General features: G+C 32.3%; 1 protein-coding gene across 1 annotated transcript in view; it reads right to left on the reverse strand.

Annotated features, from left to right (window-relative positions):
- Nucleotides 1-15,638, reverse strand: part of LOC108691758 — a 94,725-nt gene that overhangs the window by 30,056 nt on the left and 49,031 nt on the right. The gene's annotated exons all lie outside the window — the stretch shown is intronic.

Raw genomic sequence — 15,638 nt, forward strand, 5'->3', positions numbered from 1 at the left:
AATTTTTTATTACTTTTCTCAGCTATTTCAATAACAATACAATAATATATATATCTCAAACCTAAGTTTAAACCTAAGTTTAAACCTTAAATATTACAGGGTCGTCCATTTAAATCGATCATCCGAAATATGTTCAAAAACATATTATACGATTATATATTTTTGAACGATATGAGTGGGGATAAAATAGGAGAGGACAGAATGAGACAAATTAGTTAGTATAAAGAAAACATATCGTTTTCATATTGCTCTAAAAAAATGTATGCAAAATGGATAATTTTTTTAATAAGCAACTATTTTCTTTTCGCCAACTGATTCATCTCATTATTTTCTTCATAAAAGTATTAAGGTACAATTATCAAAAAGTTAATAGTTTACGAATTATTTAACATTTTATGTCAATATGTGAATAAAATGTAAAATATCTCATCAACCATTAGTTTTTTGATATTACCACCTTAATACTTTTATAGAAGCAGAATAATTAGAGGAATCATATTGTGTAAAAAAAAATCCATTTAAAAAAATGGATCTTCATATCTTTTTGACGCCTTCATCTAAAAAAAAAACCAACATGACCAAAATAATCCCTCTCGAAATTCTTCTACTTTCATTTGAAACATTTTTTTATATCATCAAAAATAAGCTAGATATTTCAAATGATCGATTTAAATGGACCACTCTGTATATTTTTTACTGCTCTTTTAAATAGCTTTAGCCTTTCATAATACAATAATCTTAAACCTAACTAATATTAAATATTATATATTCTTTTATTGCTCTTTTAAATAGTTCTTTCATAGTGTTTTATCTCGTATGGTAAGACGTTGTACATTTTCTCTTCTTCATAGAATATACTCTTTTGTGTACTTTTCGCCCTTACGAAAAAAAACCCTCAATTTATTGTGTTAACACTCAAATTTAAGTGTTTAGCATCAAAATTGAATGTTGACGTCAACATTGAGTGCTCACTTAAGCGTTGAGCATCAATGTTGGGCATCAGTTGAGAGCGACCATAAATATTCGGTGAATAGTTCGGTATATATATACGCTATACTATACATCGAATTTGATGGTAACACCCAATCGCGATTTACTCAATAGATGAGTGTAAATCTTAAACGGCTTAATAACCTTTGAGTGTCATTTTCAAAATTGAATGTAAATGTTACTTGAATGTTAATCTTTATGATTGAAAATTAACACTGAAATATTGAATATAGATGCGCCACCAAATTTATTTATGAAGAAATATTGGGTTGTTCAAAAAGTTATTGCGTTTTTTCCAATAGATGGCGTTGTCCACGTTTATTTGTGAGCATGACATGAATGTCAAATGCGCGTTTTGTTGTTGACACTCAACCTAAAAATAAAAAAAAAAAGTTGACGCGAGTCAACTTGGTTGAGTTTTGTGTTTGCAATTATGGTTCGAACATGGAGAATTTTAAAGAGCATATTCGCCATGTTCTGTTTTATTACTTCAAAAAAGGGAAGAAAGCAACTGAAGCAAAGAAAAAGTTGCGTCGAGTTTATGACAGAAATGTCGTCAAAAAATACCAGTGCCAGAACTGGTTCGCCCGATTCCGTGATGATGATTTTTCAGTCAAAGACGCTCATCGCTCCGGTAGACCTTCCAAGATTGACGACGATGAAATGAAAGCATTGCAAGCATTCAACGATTCGGAAGCTTGCTACCGCTCTAAAAGCGGTGTCCGTTGGAAGTGTTCATGACCATTTGAAATCGCTAGGCTTCGTAAAGAAGCTCGATGTTTGGGTACCGCATGAGTTGAAAGAAATTCATCTGACGAATCACAAGAGCGTTTGCGATCAACTCATCAAACGCGAAGAAAACGATCCATTCTTGAAGTGTATGCTCACGGGCAACGAAAAATGGATGTTTATAACAATATCAGCCGAAAAAGTAATTGGAGTAGGCGAGGTGAAGCACCAGAAAGGCAAGCAAACAAGCAAAGGCAGAGTTCCATCAAAAGAAGGTAATGCTGTCAATATAGTAGGATTGGAAGGGACCAGTCTTCTATGAGCTACTTTCAAAGAACAAAACGATTAATTCCGATCTCTACTGTGAGCAGCTGCAGAAATTAAGTGATGCCATCGCACAGAAACGTCCCGAGCTAATCAATCGTAAGGATGTGGTGTTTCACCACGACCAATGCGAGACTACACACAAGTTTGGTCACTCGGCAAAAATTGTTGCAACATTGGGATGTGTTACCACATCCACCATATAGCCCAGACCTTGCACCATCAGACTTCCATTTCGCTCCTTGCAAAACTCCTTGAATGGTAAAACGTTTGCTTCTGAAGACCTCAAACAGACACCTAGACAACACACCTAGACAAATTTCTCGCAGAGAAGGATGGGAAATTTTATGAATGTGGTATTATGAAGTTGCCCGGGAGATGGCAGAAAGTCATCGAACAAAATGACCAATATATCATTGATTAATGTTCATTACATATATTAAATAAACACACCTGAAAATCAAATGAAAAAAACGCAATGACTTTTGAACAACTCAATATATTTTAATATTATACGCATGAAACATCTTTTTGATGAACTTTATCTAGATTGTTCGGAAATTATCTAAGTATCCCTATCGTTTTATTCTTGTTGTCCAATGCGAAACAAGGATAATATAAAATACAGGGGCATCTAGATCATGTTCCAAACGCAGTCTAGATAAAGTTTGTCAAAAAGATGTTTCACGCAGTCCTAAAGTTGAAGCCCTATTGAGATATATCACAGTTATATATTAACATTCAGTATTCTTGGATCATTGAAGTAGCAGTTCCCATACGATTGCAGTGGTCAAGCACCATTGGGATACGATATTGATTGCTTAGATGAATGATTGCTTAGATGAATGATTGCTTAGAAAAATAAGGAAATTAATTCCCAAATAAGAGAGAGAGAGAGCTTTTTTTTTAATTATAATTTTGTCGTGTGTATTTCGGAAAATGTTGTAAATAATAATAATTATTTTAGGAATAAAACAGATTTAATTAATATTATATAATAAAATCATTTATATTGATGGTTTTCTTTGGGCGTTAACCTTTAATTGGATGTAATCTTCATTTGACGATTACCGAAATTACAAATTCAAATTTGAGAGTTCTTTTTGAGTGTTTAAAATTGAGGGTATTTTTTCGTAAGGGCGGAATTTTATTATAATATTCCTGGTCTGCCGTGTTTGTCTTTCATTCTTAATTCCTACAATGTCTAACTTATTTCTTAATTGCTCCAGCATCATGTCATTTAAGATTTTAAAAATAAAAGTATACATATTATAATAAAGTCTCTGTTTTATGGACTAACTGCAGCGCGTGCGCGCGCGCTCGAGAGAGAGAGAGAGAGAGAGAGAGAGAGAGAGAAAGAGAGAGAAGAAAAATTTCATTAAATTACAAATTTAAACTACTCTAATTCAGAAACGGCATCGCTCTAAGTCTCTCCATTTTTTTAATAACGTTCCTATAGGATTTCTACATTACACATTTATTTTTTTTTAAAAAACCTTTAGAAAATTTTCGCCGCAAAGTATTAAAACGTTACTTTGGCAAAGCTTGATATAGGAACTTATATGTTAAAAGCTAAAACTTTAAAGGTGAATATCTCCATTTCAGCATCGCTCGAATCTTTTAATCATATATAGATAAAATTATTATAAACATAATATCCAAATTTAAAAAAAAAACTCGGAAAAATACTTTAAAAAATACATTTAAATGATATAATATAAATTCTCTGAGGAAACGAAAAAAGATCTCTTTACTAAACTGACAGGATCAGAGGTTCTGAGTCTGAAATGTGAATTAATGATAAAAATCTTTAATATAATTTGGAACCGGAAAATAAAACGTCAAAAATATAAATAATATTATGACTCCAAATAAGAGTAGTACGCTTGGTTAAGCAATTCCGTGTCTATGTTCAAATTGACATTTTTTTTTCGTTTGATAATTATTATTTCCGAAATTAAACGCTTCTTATAATTTTTCTCTACATCCAAAATTGCAACTTTGTCTCACTTAAATTCATGTTATAATCGGCGATTCGTTACGACACAGTGATAGTACCTCCTCCTCCTTTTTATGTGATTCTTATGTTCAAGAAGTTCTGGTATTTAACTGTCTGCCAATTCAAATATAAGTAGCGTCGCAATTATTATTACAAGATATTTTATAAATTACATTTAAAAAAAAAGTGGTAAGAGCATTTTTCTGTGTTTTGATAAAACAAGACAATTTATCAAAAAAAGATAATTTCGAAACAATATCGTTAATTATATGTCTAAATTTTTCTGAAACTTTATGAATGGAATCGTGAACCATAACATTTTTCTTTTTTCAATTTTTTCTGTGAAATTATTCGTCTGAACAATTAGTTTTTTTGTTAACAAGTTGTTTTATAGTATTGAATACAAGGCGTAATGGGTTTATACAGTAAAATTTTAATTGCATATTCAAGATTGTTTTTATGAAATTCTGAATGTGAGAGTAAAAGGAACATGTCAAAAAGACCAATAATCGTGCCTCTTTTTTTGTGAGAGGAAATGCTGAGAATTAAAATTAAGATTTCTACCTGAGAATGTATATATGTTTGTAGTATATATTAAACTTAATATAACCATTGTCTGTAATCGTTACATTTAAAAAATTGATCTTTTGACCGTCAATTCCATTGTAAATTAAATTTTAGAATTAATTAAATGGAAAGAAAACATAATCGCTTATTTAAAAAATTATTCATTTCGTATACATTTTTTTAAAGTAACTGTGGTTTTTTTTATACCAATTGATTTATCTCCTTATTCTGTTCATAAATATTAATGTACGTATCAAAATATTAATAGTTTACGAGTTATTGTATTTAATATTTTATGTTAATATATGTTAAAGTATATAAAGTGTAAAATATCTCAACTATTGGTTTTTTGATATCACTACATTAATACTTTTATATGCAGAATAATTAGAGGAATCATATTATGTAAAACAAAATCATACAATTCGATTTAAAAAAGTGTACGTAACCTTCATATCTTTTTACGCCTTCATCTAGAAAAAAACATGATCAAAATATGTTCCCCTTGAATCTTTCTATTTAATCCTTCTATGTTTTATTTAAAACATTTTTTTATATCATCAAAAATAAGCGCGATACTTCAGATCGATTTAAGTGGACCACTCTTACACAGATAATTCAGAACAACCAGGTGTTCCTGAAGAGACATATTCCTGATCGAATTCTAAGAGGATTTTTCTTTTAGAAAAATTTTGTTCGAATCTTAATTTCGAATCTTAGTTTTCAAATTACAAGAAGAAATAGCATATCAGTCGCGTATAGGAAACGAGCAGGAGTGACGTTCACTTAAATTAGACGCGGGCGCTTTACTGATCAGGGCGCATATTAATCTGACGCATTTATACGTTTATAAAAATATGTTCTTTCTTATCTTTCCTCTCTTTGTCTTTCACATACATTAAATATACTAATTTCGTTAAGTTATGAATTAAAATGATGAAATTAAAATGAATATTGAATTGAATCCTTTGAATATCGGATTGCTTTTTAATTATATTGATAAAATTATTAGAGAAATGTCGTAAGAGAACAAAATTAGATAATAATTACGTGCGATAAGTATTATAAAATTATTATTGACATACAAATTATACAATATTTTAGTATGTCGAATTCTAAGAGCGCTTCTTACAATTCGACCTACTGAAACTTGTTAATATTAAGTTTGGAGTTTCTTTCATTTTTTTAGTTTTTTTTTCGAGTCATCACATGGTAACGTAGATCACTTTTTCCATGGCGACCATTATGAGGCGCGCGCATACACTCTCAGTTCTGTTGCGATGACCTTTTTTTACTGTGCTGTGTGTTGCTCTCGCTTATCGGCCGGTACGCGCCTTTTTTTTACGACTCGATATACATTATTGCGATATCATTTTGAGTAGACTACTGTTTTGTGAGGTTAGAAATAAATGAGTTTTGTTGTAAATCAACATAAAGTTTATTTTCTTTTGGGTGCCTAACAATCGCAGTTGTGAACTGTAAACTTCAACAGATTATGGGCCTATGACACCTTATCAACACATTGAAAATAAAATATACACAAAATAAATTGGGTGATTCAAGACTTAAGAAGCATATCCAAGTTTGATGGAACGAACTTCCAGTCTTGGAAGTTCCAATTAAAGTCGATCTTCATCGCGAATGGATTAATAGAAATAATTAATGACACGAACACTCAAACGGAAACTAACATGCGTGAGACAAGAACAACGCAAAAGCCATGGTAATCATTTCTTCGATCATGGAATCATCTTGAATACCTATTAACCTTGAACACCTATTGTGAGACGGCAACCGATGATATAGAATCGACTAAGTGCGATTCATGAACAAAAAATGAATCAAATAAATTGCTATTAATGATGAAATTCCAATGACTACAAGATTGAATGACAATATTGCACAACACATTTTGAAGATCGAAAAATATGACACATCAGCTTAAGGATCTCGGAGAATGTTTCAGACATTACCATAATGGCAAAGATACTTGGCAGTTTGCCCTTCAAATTCAGTGCAGTTACAGCTTGGGACAGCGTCGATCCAAACAGCCAAACGATTCAGATTTTCACACAACGTCTTATCAAGGAAGAACGAAGGATTGCGACAGATGAAGCAAACAATGTATTCGCGACTATGAGCGTAAAGTCAAGTCAGGAGAAACAAAAGACAACGGAGGAGAGGACAGCCCCTCCTCATCCCAAAAAGAACATGTTTTTATTGTCAGAAACGAGGACATATTGCAAGAGAATGTCGCAAAAGAATGAGGGAGACTGAATGAGGGATTATTGAGAAAAGATAAGATCCTCACCAAAGAAAGACGATGACAGATTCTCTAGCGAGAGAGATGTGCGAAAGAATTTCTAAATTTTATGACCGAGGAGGTTTGGCTCACAGTGATATACTTCAAAGCATATGACGTTCCGTTGTGACTGGTTTTCATCCTTACGAGAACGAGTACATTTCTCTTGGCAATGGAATCAGGTACAGAGTTATGGGTCGCGGAACGATACACATGAAGAGGTTCATCGACGACAAACAGATGGTTAAATGAAAGATGACATTCTTTTTGTACTCGATTTGAGGAAGAATCTGTTTTCAGTTGGAGTTCGCATCAACAAAAAATATAAAATCACTTTCGGAGGAAGCTGTGTCAAACTGTACATGGAAAACGATTTGAAAACTCAAAGTATCAAAGCACAATCTCTTTCGAATGCTAATCAAAATTCAATATAATGATGAAGCGAACATAACAGTTTCTAGTTTAAAACGCTAGCATGAACGCTTGGGCCATGTTAACACGTATGTTCGTCAATTGTCAACAAGGAGGGTCTGATTGATGCAACGAATATGATCCCGAGAATGGCGAGAACACATTCTGCGAACCCAATATGGGAAGCTATATCATCTACCCTTCAAGAATAGAACACACAGAAAGTATCTATCAGCAAAACTTATCCACAGTAATGTATGTGGATCCATGTCCCAAGAATCAATAGGAGATTCAAAATACTTCGTGAGTTTCAAAGACGATTGTTCAGCCTTTCGCATAATTTACTTTATAAAACATAAATCCGAAGTGCTGAAAAAGTTAGAGGAATTTGTCAATTTAGTTGAGAACAAATTTCAAAAATCAATCAATATTCTACGAGTAGATAATAGTAAGGAATGAAAGAATGCCGAGATATCTACATGAGAAGGGAATCAATCTCGAAATGAACTGCATCCTAAATCTTATACCCCTGAATAAAACGAAAGAGCAGAGAGAGACAACAGACTAGTCGACTACTAGTCGAAAGTGCAAGAATTGCTGCATGCAAAAAAATCTTATTCGGCTATAAGCAGAGTGTGAACACAACATGCTACATATTAAATCGCCCATCAACATCCTGTAATCAGAGTACAAAATATGAATGGGACAGAAGCTACGACTCGATCAGAACTTTTGGATCAGAGACATTTGTTCACATTGATAAACAATTTAGGAAGAAGTGGGATAGAAAAATCCCAAAAGATGATACTTGTCGGTAAGCTCATAGCAACCTCATACAGGCCATGATCATAAAGTCAAATCAGGAGAAACAAAAGAGAAACAACGGAAGAGAGGACAGCTCTTCCTATCCCAAAAAAAAAACATAACATGTTTTTACTGTCAGAAACGTGGACACATTGCAAGAGAATGTCGCAAGAAAATGAGGGAGACATATTATTGAGAAAAGGTAAGGTCTCCACCAAAGAAAGACGATGACACCTCGAGCGAAAGTGCGTTCATTGGAGAAATGTACGTGGAAGAATTTTTGAATTTTACGACCGAGGAGGCTTCTTGATAGTGGTGGCAACCTCATCAGGTAAACTCATACAACTACTCAATCTGGAGACATGGAAAATAATAATATCTAGAGATGTGATAATACATCAACGATTCAATACCATTGGAAAATAAGGATGCAAAAATTCCAATTGGCCAAAGTTCATCACTTCAAGAGAGATACGATGAAGAAGATGATAAGGGTCGACTCCAAGTAGAGAACATATTCTAACTACGAAACTAAGGAAAGAGCTTTTTCGACAAACACCGACCGAGTACTAGTCAGAGACAGAGACAAGATTAAGCTACCGCAACGATACGAAACAAACATGGTAGAACTCGAGAAGCCAATGATTTACAAGGAGACAACATCTAGGCCAGAAGCTGCTCATTGGAAGACTGCCATTGAAGAGAAGCTGCGGACACACGAACAATAGAACCTGGATTCTCCAAGAATTTTATCCAAGGATAAAAGAACAATAAAGTCCAAATGGGTCTTCAAAATAAAGCGATCTGTCATTAGAATCCGTCAATACAAAGTCTAGTTATGTGCAAAAGGATTTTCGCAAAGGTATGGAATTGATTATCATGAGATATTTGCTCCAGTAGCAAGATGATTCCATATGCTCATTGTTGACCATAGCAGCGATAAAGGATTTCGAAATTACACAATTTGATATAAAGACTGCATTCCTTAATGGAATATATTTGAAGAGATATACATGATAGTATCAGAGGGACTTCTCAGATGGTAAAGTATGCAAACTTCAGAAATTCCTATACAGCCTCAAATGCATCGAGAGTTTGGAATCACGAATTTGATTTATTTCTCAAGTGGTTCAATTTTGAACCAAATAGAGCAGACTCTTGCGTGTACATTGATAGATAGAGTCTATCTTATTATTTACATAAATGACGGTTTGATTTTAATATCGTCAAAAATGGTTGCTGATGAAGTATTAAAAGAAAGTATTGAAAGACTAAGATCAAACTTCGATATCACCTACTTGTTTTATAGAAACCAACAAAATGTCTGAAACAAAATCATTTCATACATCAATCATCTTACATCAAACATATTGTAGAACGTTTCAATATGTTAGATGCAAACAAGAGAAACCCCAGCAGATTTAAGAACATGCTTAGCCACTTCAGGAGAAAGAGACGCGAATATTGATAACATAATCCTACAGACAAGCAATCGGTAGCCTAATGTTCCTTGCAAATGTAACGCGCTCTGATATTTATAGTCATTTATAGTCAATTATCTAAGTTTAGTTAAGTCGATTTATTTGTAGTTACGACAGTCAACACTGGCACGCGATAAAGAGTGTACTCAAGTATTTGAAAGGTACCATAAACGTGGACATACTATATACTGACGGGTCTGATGAAACCGTGGAATTGGAACTATTCAGATGCGGATTATACAGGCGATCTCGATACCAGTCGTTCCACAAGCGGTTATTTATTCTGATAAATGCGGCAGTGATTTGCTTCTCTTAAGCAAAGATCCGTAGCACTTAGTACAACGGAGGTAGAATACATTGCTGCATCTAAATCGGTTAAAAAGGGGCTCTAGTTCAAACAATTGTTATGTAACATCGAATATCAATCGAGTGACTCAATCACCATTAATATAGATAATATAGATAATAGAGATTAAGCTAATAAAGAATCATGAAGTTGAACTTTTCATAAGAAAAGTAAACACATTGATATTCGATATCATTTTGTGAAAGATATATGAGCAAAGACATTAATGTTGAATACGTGCTTAGCAAACAAGTCGTGGATATATTAAAAAAATTACTTAGTAGAGACTTATTTTAATTAACTTGCGAACGAAATTATGTATAGAGACTACGGAAGCTCTCAAAAGGAGGGAGTGTTAAGTTTGGAATTTCTTTCATCCTTTTATTTTTTTTTTTTCGAATCATCACATGATAACGTAAATCGTTTCTTCCATGGCGGCCACTATGAGACGCGCGCATACACTCTCAGTTTTGTTGCGATCTCTTCTATTTTTTATATTACGTACGTTGTTATATTATGTACGTTGCTCTCGCTTGTCCGTCGGTACATGCCCTTTTTTATGATATATATTATTGCGATATTAGTTTGACTAGATACTGTTTTGTGAAATTAGAAATAAATGAGTTTTGTTGTGAGTCAATATAAAGATGTCTATTAAATGCCCAACAATCGCAGTTGTGAACTACAAACTTCAATAGAAACAACACTTGAGATTGGAAAGGAGAGACTTTCACGAGCTGTTGTTAAGCAATTGTCCAAAATTATAAATACGAATCTATTGTTCATCGACTTAACTTACGATTTACTGCCCCCCTTTTTCGATTTTTCTTATGACGAAATTATTTATCATTTTCACGAAGAAGCCTGTCTTTACTGGGAACGCATGTCTACAGATATTTTCGAATCGTATCTCTTTCATAAACTGTGTCCTTTGGCATGTGCTATCGTCAATTTTGATATAGTGCAGTTAATTCAAATCTGAACATTTATTTTATTGTTAATCCTCTCTCCTGATGCGAGTAAGGCCTGCTTGAGCAAGCATTAGCTTCGATAGTCGGTCAGTTTCAATCATTAATCGATTATGCGAAGTCCAAATATGTCAATAGGCATTATAATATTTGTAGTACGCAATTGTCTAATTTTTCACATTTACAAAAATTTCACTAACAATTTTATCTGCGCTATTGCGTTCATAGCATTTATTACATACTTATGAGAAATTTTATGAGAAACTCGATCGCGCTTTTTATAATAATATTCAAAGAGTTATTAATATGTAAAACAAAAACGTAAGCCAAATACACTTTAAAAGCATATTATTATCTTAAGTATGAAATTGTTATTATCTTGTAGATGTTTCCATTTTGCTCTAGCTTCTTAAAACAGTCGGAGACATAAGTTTATATGTATTAGTGCTCGCTACAATTGTTTATTGAAATTCACTTCCATCATTCAAATATTAAATGTCTTTTAAGTACATAGATATCAAGTCACACGACTTTCTATGAGATTCTTCTTTCATAAATTGAGTCGTGTTTCAACATATTGATACAATTCGATTACTCACTTAATTACACAAGAATTTATTAATCAATTATCAGTCAATCACTAACAATCATAAATAATTGATTATTCAGCGATTAAAAATCGCTGCTTAAGTAGTTCAGTGCTTAAAATCGCGTTTCTAATAAGACTCCTCAAAGACTCCTAAATATGTAATAAATGCTACGAGCGCGATAGTGCAGATAAAATGTTAGAGAAATTGTTAGAGAAATTTTTGTAAAAATGAGAAATTAGACAATAATTGCCACAAGTATTATAACACCTATCGGTATACAATTAAGTCTAACAAGTATTTCAGTACGTCGAATTGTAAAAAACGCTCTTAGAATTCGACGTACTGAAATAATTGTATGATTATTTGTATATCAATAATAGTTTTATAATGTTTATCCCACGTAATTATTGTCCAATTTTGCTCTTTTACATTTCTCTAACAATTTTATAAACGTAATTAAAAAGCAGTCCGATTCTCAAAGGATCCAATCTTCATTTTAATTTCTAATTGGTAAATGTTGACAATAACGAAAGCAGCTTTGATGCTTTTAACCTTGATATATGTTGTCAAGGTCATGACCCTAAATAACTTCCGACAAATTTTATTTGGCGACTCACTCTTCGTTAAAAGGTTATTAACGAAAAAAGTTTGAAAAAAATAACGATTTATTCCTGCTTTATACAATATTAAAAACTGTTCTATACCTTGTTTACGTAATAATTTTCTACGCAAAACAATTCCAATCCCATTCTTCCACACGTAGCGACTCTTACCCGTGTGAAAGTCATGTGTCCCCAAGCAGGGAGGAGATGGGGTGGGAATTGTTTTATATAGAAAGTCATTACGTAAACAAGGAAAGATATAGAACAATCCGTGTGATCAGTGTACGCTCTGTGCATAAAGCACCCACGTCTTTAACCGTGAGCGCTTCTCTTTTGTCCGGCTTCTATACGCGATCCGTGATATACTAACCATTTCTTCTTGTAATTTGAAAACTAAGCTTCGGACAATTTTCGTAAGGAAAATGTCTTAAAATTCAGTTAAGAATACGTCTCTTTAGAGACATATGGATTGTTCTGAATCATTCTGTATAATGTCTCTCCTATAATAAAATTTATCTTAAATCTATCCTCCCAAACTCATACTCTTGACCCGCATTCACATAATATTTCTGTTCATCCTTCTTAATTTTTGAATTATCAATTATTGCCATCAATATTATCAATTAGAAAAGAATTGTTTATTAATTTATCATTCATTACAATATCAATAGATTTAATGCCTTTACAGTTGGCGCATAATTTCTCATTTCTGTCCTCTAACAACAACAAAAAAAAAACTTAAAATTATGGAATTTATTAAAAATATTGAATTTGATATAATGGACTTCCTGGAAAGGTTTACAAAATCATTAATCTTAGAAATAAAATCACATATTTGCTTAATAATTTTATGTCTGGTCCTCTTCGGAAAGGTTGTATATTTTACTTATTTTTTAAATTACGGAATACTGACACAGCATTTCTTAAAGACTAACAAAAACATTCATTTTAATAAAAGCTGACAAAGGAAATGTTACGGTAGCCTTTGACAAAGACAATATATATTCAAATATATATACAAAAACAATATATATATAAACATCATGTTAAAAGACATCTTACATTGTGATCAAGAAATCACCATTGAGAATGATGATTAACAACTTTAAATATTTTTTTACAAAATAGAAAAATTCTAAATTTCGGATACAATGTATAAGACTCTGAATTACAGTGACAGCACAATGCCTAGGGTATACGGTCTTCCTAAGATTCACATTTCCTTCTAAGAATCATTATGTTGATTAATAGCCCTTTTTTTCTTTAGTTACCTTCTTACATAACGTAATTATCAATAGCATTCCAATAGAACATAGCCATATTGAAAACAGCTTTCATCTGGTTAAGAAATTCAATGGCAAACGATTTGACAGTGATTTTGATTTCATTGAATGTGAATTCTTTATTCACAAACGTGCCTATGGAATTAGTCATAAAAAGCATTTTGCATGGATGGGATCTCATCTCATATAATCATGAGAATCCGATGATGAATTCCTGGGTGTAATTCGGCTTGTACTTAACTCCATTTACTTTATGTTTGATGATAGGTTTTATAAACAAAATTTTGATACGTCCAGAGGTTCACCTTTGTTACCTGTAATTGCTAATTTAATTATGTAAGACATTGAGATGGAAGAGATAAGTACTTTTGATTTTGATGTCCCATTTCTTTTACTGTTGCCGTTGATGATTTAGTTATGGCTACACTTCGAAAACCGAAATGTTGACTAAATTTAATTCGCTTCATCCTAAAATTCAAGTTACAATGAAAATTGGTGGTCAAGAAACAAACAAAGGATTTCAGGTATTTTAATTGTAATTCTCAGCATTCCCTCTCACAAAAAAGAGGCATGATTATTGGACTTGTTGACAGATTCTTTTACTCTCGTATCCAGAATTTCATCTTGAACATGAATGAGAATCTTGAACATGTAAAATTTATTGGATAATAATTACCCATTACGCGTTATATTCAATACTATTTTTAATAGGATAAAAAAACTTATTAATGAAAAATGAATTGTTCAAACGAATAATTCCATAGAAAAAAATGAAAAAAGAATAATGTGCATCACGATTCCGTTCATAGAGTCGGATTCAGAAAAATTTAGACATATAGTTAACGATGTTGTTTTGAAATTGTCTTTTTTCAATCTGATAAATTGTCTTGTTTCATCAAAGTGCAGAAAGATATTTTTCTCACATATTCTCATAAAAATTTAGTTTATAAAATGTCTTGTAATAATTGCATTGCTACTTATGTTGAACAAACTAGACAGTTAAAGACCAAAATTTCTGAACATAAGAATTACATAAAAAGAAATACTATCACTAAGTGACGAATTATCGGTAACAATTTGGACATGAATTTAAGTGAGAAGAAAGTGATTTTTGGATCTAGAAAAAAATTATAAGCAGAGAGAGAGAGAGAGAGAGAGAGAGAGAGAGAGAGAGAGTGTGTGTGTGTGTGTTATTCGTAGTATTGTTTATATTTTTGATATTGTATTTTCTGGATTACTGAAGATTTTATCACTAACTGGTGATAAAATCTTCAATAGTAAAATATTATCCCAGACAACCAAGTGATATCCCACGAAACTTGCACAAAATATCGTACCGTACTATTACTGTACTGCCACGGGGTGACGGTGTACGGCGTAATTGTACAGTAACAGTACAAAAAGTACATAATATTTTAGTACAGCGTATCAACACTATACCTGTATACTGCATTTAGGCACATCATGGTACATCATGATAACCCGTATCGTATGGCGTACTATATATTATCGACAGGAAAGACATTCTAGTCGACATACATGAAGACGATATACATGATATTATGAAACTACAGCGTATAATTTTCTAATATGAAAATAATCATTATAATTCATTAAATCATTAAAATTAAATATTAGATAGTAACTGGCTGGATGTTCAGTTGAACTGAACAAATTTCTATCAGGACCATATATTAAAGCCAGATGTATCATCATCATAGCTATACATCCATGATTATATAAGTGTTCGTGGATCATCGAAATGCACAGTTTCTAGAAGTCAAGGATAGTGGATAGCGGTATGCAATCGGATGAATGACCGCTTCGAAGTATTATGAAATTATAGTTCTCGAATTCAGAGAAAAACTTTTTTTTTTAATTTTATAATGAGTATTCTGGAATAAGATTATTAATAAATAATAATACTCATTTTAGTAATAAAATTATAAAATTAATTTTAGTAACATGCGTATCTAAGGCATACATTATCGATACAGCGTACCAAAAGTGGTGTACCGGTAACCTTTAAGTATGCACGTGACAGGTACAGTACCGGCATACATAGTACGCTCACTGTACCAATATACCGTGGAGGTATTTTGCTATCTGGGTTGCTATAAAATGTTATTGAAAATTCATTCTCAATTCATTTTCAATGATTTTTACAATGACTTTTACTTTTAATAGTAAAATCATCTGTTTTTTCGCGATGGGCAGTTTAATAACTCCTTCGTGTTACTTC

The sequence above is a fragment of the Atta colombica genome, unplaced genomic scaffold, assembly GCF_001594045.1.
Source record: "Atta colombica isolate Treedump-2 unplaced genomic scaffold, Acol1.0 scaffold106, whole genome shotgun sequence".
Taxonomy (NCBI): Eukaryota; Metazoa; Arthropoda; class Insecta; order Hymenoptera; family Formicidae; genus Atta; species Atta colombica.